General features: G+C 47.9%; 1 protein-coding gene across 6 annotated transcripts in view; it reads right to left on the bottom strand.

The window, feature by feature from the left end:
* The window catches only part of PHRF1 (PHD and ring finger domains 1), a 46,758-nt gene that overhangs the window by 40,130 nt on the left and 286 nt on the right, over positions 1-6,342 (bottom strand). For 4 of the 6 annotated variants that reach the window (XM_025198570.1, XM_014517761.2, XM_014517760.2 and 1 more), the window contains exon 2: positions 2,710-2,875. The gene's annotated coding sequence lies outside the window, so the exon portion shown is untranslated. Of the gene's footprint in view, positions 1-2,709; positions 2,876-3,123; positions 3,357-6,342 lie in introns of all 6 variants that reach the window. The other 2 variants (XM_025198567.1, XM_025198568.1) reach the window with 2 other exon arrangements.

The raw sequence follows: 6,342 nt of genomic DNA, 5'->3' as shown, positions 1-6,342 counted from the left end.
AGCTGCCCTCACATCTTCCCACCACCACCCACTTGTGCACCAGGCTACATACAGCTCTACCCTATGCCATGGCCTGGAGGCAGCATCCCCCCACCCCCTTCAAGCTGCGGCTCTACCTCAGAAGGGAGGTAGGATGGTAGGCAGCACAGGCGGCCTGAGGGGAGTGGTGGCAGCTGGGCCATGGTGGCAGGGTAGAGCTGCTGTCCTCCACCCACAGTTCCCAGATTGGGACTGAGGGGTACCAGCAGGGATAGGGGTATGGAAGGCTGTGGGTAGTGAGTGAGGGGCACCGACAGGGCCCAGGGGCTGTTTTCTACTTAAACTATTTACTGGGTAGGGACTGGCCATCAAGGTTTACAAATGGGTCCTGGTACAAATAAGGTTGAGAAACATGAACCTAACCAACACCCTGCTAAAGGCAGTTCAGACAAGGATGATTCTGTCTTAGACGAGTGTTTTTCCTGACCTGCATTTTAAATATGTCCGAGGAAAGAGATTCCACAATCTCTCTAAATAATCTGTTCCAACAATTAACCACACCCAATCTGACAGTCACTCCCAACCGGCTTTTCTATTATCCTGACAGCCAGCACTAATATCCAATTAAGTCTCCTTTGCTACAATTTATTCATTAGATAGATAGATAGAATATATATATGCTGCCCTTCCCAACAAAGGCTCAGTACAAAATAGCTTACAAAACAAATGAGCAAGAGCACAAAGCCAGATCAACACAACTTATAAAAGCCAAAAGAGTATTAAAATACAGTTGTTCTCCAACGGCAGAACAGTTGTTCACCAGGGCTCCCCAAGGAATAACCAGGTCTAACGGCTACTAACTTTTGCAAGGCCAATTTAGACTGGACATAAGGAAAAACTTCTTTACGCTCCGAGTGTCCAGGGTCTGGACCAGACTACCCCCAGAGGTGGTGCAAGCACCTACTCATTCAAATGGCCTTTGGATGCCTATCTTGCAGGGGTCCTTTGACCCCAGCAGACTTCCTGCCTATGGGGGGGCTGGACTCGATCTTGCAAGATCTCTTCCAGTCCCTAATGGCTATGAATCTATGAAAATAATCCAAGTAGCAAAAACCCCTAAGAGAACAGTCCACCACCATCCTCTTTCCAACAACCCTTCCAGTATTTGAAATTTACCAATTCCCCCCTCAGTCTTCTCTTCTCCAGACTAAATAATCCCAGCTCTTCTAACTTTTCCAGACCTTTAATAATTTCTGTTGGACTCTTTCCAATTTGTCCACATCTTTCCTGGAGTACTACATCTGGTTTTGAGCACAGCCCTTCAAAAGGAGTTTCACCAGTGCTGAACAGAATGGAAGAATCACTGCCCTCAACTTGCAAATGATATTTCTGTTAATACAGCCCAGTAACTCCCATTATTCTACCACATATTAGATGCTCTAATAAACTGGCTGAACCAACCAAACACTCAAAGCTCAAAGGGATATCAAATTACTAAAGAAAGCTAAAGAAAATCAGAAAGCTGCAAAGAAGGCTTTAACTCGCATGGGGTCAGAGTGTGGCAAAGTGGAGATATGTAGTTTCCTAACTGGGTGAGAGTTCCTGACCTAAAGTACCTTTCACAAGCAACCCACTGACTGTTCTCATGTGAAAGAGCAAAAAAAAAGCATTAAAATCCAGAGCTCCCTGTTGTGGAGCATGAGCAAGTTAGTATACTGGAACCAATACTAGGATTCTTCTTTCATGCCTACATGATCCAACCAGTGTCCAGATACTAGCCCAGACAGCAGGGGTAGAGTATGCCCAGGTTTTCCCCGGACATGTCTTCTTTTTTCGCACCCCCACTCCAGTGCTGTGTCCAAGCAGGTTTTTAAAGTAAGAGCCAAATGTCTGGATTTTTTGCTGCTCCTCTGCTCTCCCGGGCAGGCTGCTTGGGGATTGGCTGTTGGTGGTCATGTGCTCCCTGCACAGGCTCCAGCAAGATAGCGAGGAGAGAACAAGAGCAAAATGTGGGAGCTGCTTGGGCAGCAAGGCTAGGGGGCAGGGGTTTGTGGGTCAGGAGTGAGGGGCACTGCCAGGGCTGGGGGGAGGGGGGGGCAGCTGGTGATGCAGATCAGGAGTGAGGGGCATGGGGGATGGGACAGATGACTGTGGGGTAGGCATGCAGGGCACTGGCAGCACCAGGGGACTGTGGGTAGGGAGTGAGGGGCACCAGCAAGGGGTGGGGGACAGGTTACTGCTGTTTGGAAGTGAGAGGTACTGGCAGTGCTTGGGGCGGGTGGTTTGTCAATGAGGGGCAACAGGATAGGCAGGGCACCGGCATATCGCTGCTGCCCCCCATCATATTCCCCCTACCACTTCATTCCCCAGACAGGTGTCTGCTTTTTGGGACCTGGAAATATGGTAACCTTGCCAGATAGACACACTCTCAGAGTGAAGATTCCAAATCTGTCACCTTTTCCAGGATGTTGGATCGTACAGTCCAAGTGCCCTAGTCCTGAAAAGCAGTGCTCATCCCCACAGACTCCCCGTACCTTACACATGCACACCAGCATTCCACCTTTGTAGCTACTTGAGCTTTTTGTTTAACTGTCAGAAAGGCCACAGAGGATTGAACAGAGAATTCACAAAGGTACTTTTGAATCCTGCACGCCTTCCTCAGGGAGAAGGCGCAAGAGATATACAGCTCTATGGAAAAAACAAACAGCAGTGCACAAGACTCTTCCTCACCGTCCTCAGAGTCTTTTGGGGCCTCTGAAGAGTCCAGGATCCTTCTAGCACCCCTCCTCTTCCTGCTTAGCCTTCTTTTTTACTTCCAATCTCCACTTGCTACAGATATTCTCCTTTTAAGAGCAGGCTTTTTCACATCTGCATGCTTCCCATCTTTCCCATTACTCTATACACAGGGACAAGAAACAATGAGTCAGTTGTGCCGACCACTGGACAAACACAAAGAAAGAACACACACACACATATACAACAGCAAAACAATTCTGACATCAAGACCTGTCAAGTGTTAGTGTTAGGCTGACTACTGCCTGCAAATATGTAAAATCATGCAAAACTAATCATTTTTCTGCATCAGAGTCCCTACACTACAGTGCTGCCAGCAAAGCCCCTCACCTAAGCAGAGACTTGTCTTACCCAATGAAGTTTTTCCAGTGCAGCTTAGAACACAACCACAATGATAGCTCCTGTGGGAGCAGAACCCGTCTGTATGCCAGGCGAGTTACACTCTCTCTGCCAAATGGAGCAAGGCTGCTACTCCATCCCGCAGCCAACAGGTGTACATAGACATCCTTACACACACTGCTGCTGAACAGACAGTGGCAGCCAGCTGGAGCCTCCCCAGAGAATTTCATGCTTCGCCAGCACAGCTGCAGAGGGGAAGAAGTGCCGAGTTATCAACAGCACATGGGTGTGCGCAGACTCTGGCAGCATAGCAACAGTGACTGCTCCCTGCTGTTAGAAATTCTAGCAGCAGAGACAAATAAATGTAGGTGAACCTTGGCCAAAAGAGTTATTCTTCCTGCACAGCTACACTACCTTCGAGAACAATAGATGCTAAGCCAGCAAATGCCTCTTTTGCCAGCATAGCTGTATCCATACCAAAAGTTTTGCCAGCACTGCTGTATCAGCTAGGCAGTGCAGTCTTTTCACACCTCTAGGGACATACCTATGCTTGAAAAACTCTGCAGAGTAGATGAAACCTAGGTTAGCCCTTAGCACCAGTGTAGCAGATTTCAGAAGTCAATAGATGAAGATACATATAATAAACACATCTCCCACACTTCACACAAGAGTCCATGGATAATATTTAGCAACTTAAGTTTTAAATGTATCATCTTAAGTCACTAGGACATCAATACTTTCCCTTTGGCATTTAGCCATGCCACATTAAAATAAAATACTGAAAGCGATACTGGGCCACCCAAGTGTCCATCTAGCCCTGTAGCCCATGTCCAACAATGGCTGGGGTACTCTGACCAGGGTCCCCCTCTTAGAGCACTAGTTATGAATCTCTAACCCCCTCCCCCACAATTCTTTCCCCACTTGTTTCATTCCAAGGAATCAATTGTTATGCATTAGTTGCCTCCCTAAGTAAGGGAAGCTCATAGCTATTTTAGTGAGCGTGTGGCCACTGTTACTTCATTGCAAAACAAACAGGCCTGCCGTGTGTTCTTTGCTGCATGTCCCCCACTTCAGACCACTTGTTATGAACCTATGAAGTCAACTCCCATCCCTGTTTTCTCATTAGCCATCCCCAGTACTCAGTTATTATGCATTCACTTGCCCCCCTAAGGAAGGTGCAGAGGTTTATTTTCCCCTCCTGCTCCCCCAGCTACAGAAAGGATGGGCACAGATTGGAGAGAGTCCAGCAGAGGGCAACAAAAATGGTTAAGGGACTGGGGCACATAACCGCTGAGGAGCAGCTGAGGGAACTGGGCTTATTTAATCTACAGGAGAGAAGACTGAGGGGGGATTTAATAGCAGACTCCAACTACCTGAAGAGTGGTTCCAAAGAGGATGGAGCTAAACTGTTCTCAGTGGTGGCAGATGACAGAACAAGAAGCAATGGTCTCAAGTTGTAGCAAGAGAGGCTTACATCGGATATAAGGAAAAACTCTCTCAGGAGGAGGACAGTAAAGCACTGGAACAGGATACCCAGAGAGCTTGTACACTCTACATCCTTGGAGGTTCTTAAGACCCAGGTAGACAAAACCTTGGCTAGCATGGTCTCATTGGGGACGGTCCTGCTCGGAGCAGGTGGTTGGAAAAGATGACCTCCTGAGGTCCCTATCAACCCTAGTTTTCTATGATTCTATAGTTTTGTTAGTTGGCTTTGGCCCAACATCCCCCCACTTGCACAAGAAACAGGTCCATCTCTAACAGCAGAAAACAGCAGCTGTTTCAGAGGAAGCGCATCAGGAACAAAGCACAGGTGGAAGCAGCCCATGCCCTATCATCGTCACACCTGTTGCAAGCCTGAAGATGCCTGGAGCCTGAGGCCTTGGCTGTGAAGTTCCATAACCCCGCCACAGACCCAACCTCCAAATGCCTGGCCCCTCGTCAGGGAACTAAATCTTTGCTCTGGGTGATACTGCTGGCTTCTGCATGGCAGCGCCTTTTACACCTCACCTTAAAAATAAAAAAAGAAGGAACTTGCTTGGTTTCTTTTAAGCCGGCTGCTTGGCAATTTTTCCCTTGGGCCCCTGTCACCTTGCCTGGGCTGGACAGATAATTGCAGACAATGAGAGGACCTCAGGAGGGCACCAAGCCCAGCCCCCTGTTCAGAGCAGGACCGTCCCCAACTACATCATCTGTCAAGGCTTCGTCAGTGTTGCCAGGTGCACGATAATTGTATTTGTACAATCATTTCAACTCTTGTACGATGAACAATAGATAATGCTAAAAGTGTTCAAAATGTATGATTTTTTTTTGTGTCATTAAATTTCAGAAAAATGTGCTGGGCTCCTTTGACCCCTTCTGCTTGTCTGTGCAGGTTATGCTGAGCCTTCGCAGCTTTGCGCTTCAGCCCACCTTGGAGATGCCAGGCGGTATGGGTGTGCGCCAGGCTTGTTATGAGAATATCAATGTGCACGTGTGTGTGTGTGTGTGTGTGTGTGTATATATATATATGTACGTACATGTGTGTCTACGTATTCTCCCAAAGGAGCAGGGGAAACAGCGTCATGCTGGTGGACTGTCTCCCACTGCCTGTCCCGCACACAGAGTCTAGCCCTTGCCGGGCTCCCTGTCAGATCTACTAGATCTTTGTTACCCCCCTTGAAAACCCACCAGGGATCCATCGCATCTGGCCCCAACCCCTTCTTCCTCTGTCCCCAGTCACCACAGCCCCTTTCCCAGAACTTGCGGAGTTACTTAAAATTGAAACAACTTATTTGCATACTTTTTTTTTCCCCACTGTAGGAGAGTTTTTCAGAAAACACAATAATTTTCAGCTCCCAATACAATTATTTCATATCGAAGACTTGGCAAAACTGGGCTTTGTCCACCTGGGGCTTAAAAAACGGAAGGGGGGGGGGGGGGAGCCGGCTCAGCCAGCTACAGAAGGGAAAGACAGCCGTCCTAGGGCTGCTTCTCCCCCTCTACACGAGAGGCAAAGAGTACACACGAAGGGAAGGCAGAAAACTAGTATCCAAGAGAGAAAAAGTAAAAAGTTAAAAAAACCAAAAATCAAATAAAAAAATGAGATAAAAATTAAATAAAAACATTAAAATAATAATAAAAATGAAAAGAGACACCCGGGACGTGACTCGGAGCTGGGGTGAGCGGAGCCCCCTGGTCCCGCAGGCCCCCGCGCCAGGCACTTCGCTAGCCCATAATAGGCGGCTGGTTGCC

Source organism: Alligator sinensis, unplaced genomic scaffold, assembly GCF_000455745.1.
Source record: "Alligator sinensis unplaced genomic scaffold, ASM45574v1 scaffold907_1, whole genome shotgun sequence".
In the NCBI taxonomy this organism is placed as follows: domain Eukaryota; kingdom Metazoa; phylum Chordata; order Crocodylia; family Alligatoridae; genus Alligator; species Alligator sinensis.
Note: the sequence above shows the minus strand (reverse complement) of the source record. Positions and strands in the feature narration are given on the sequence as shown.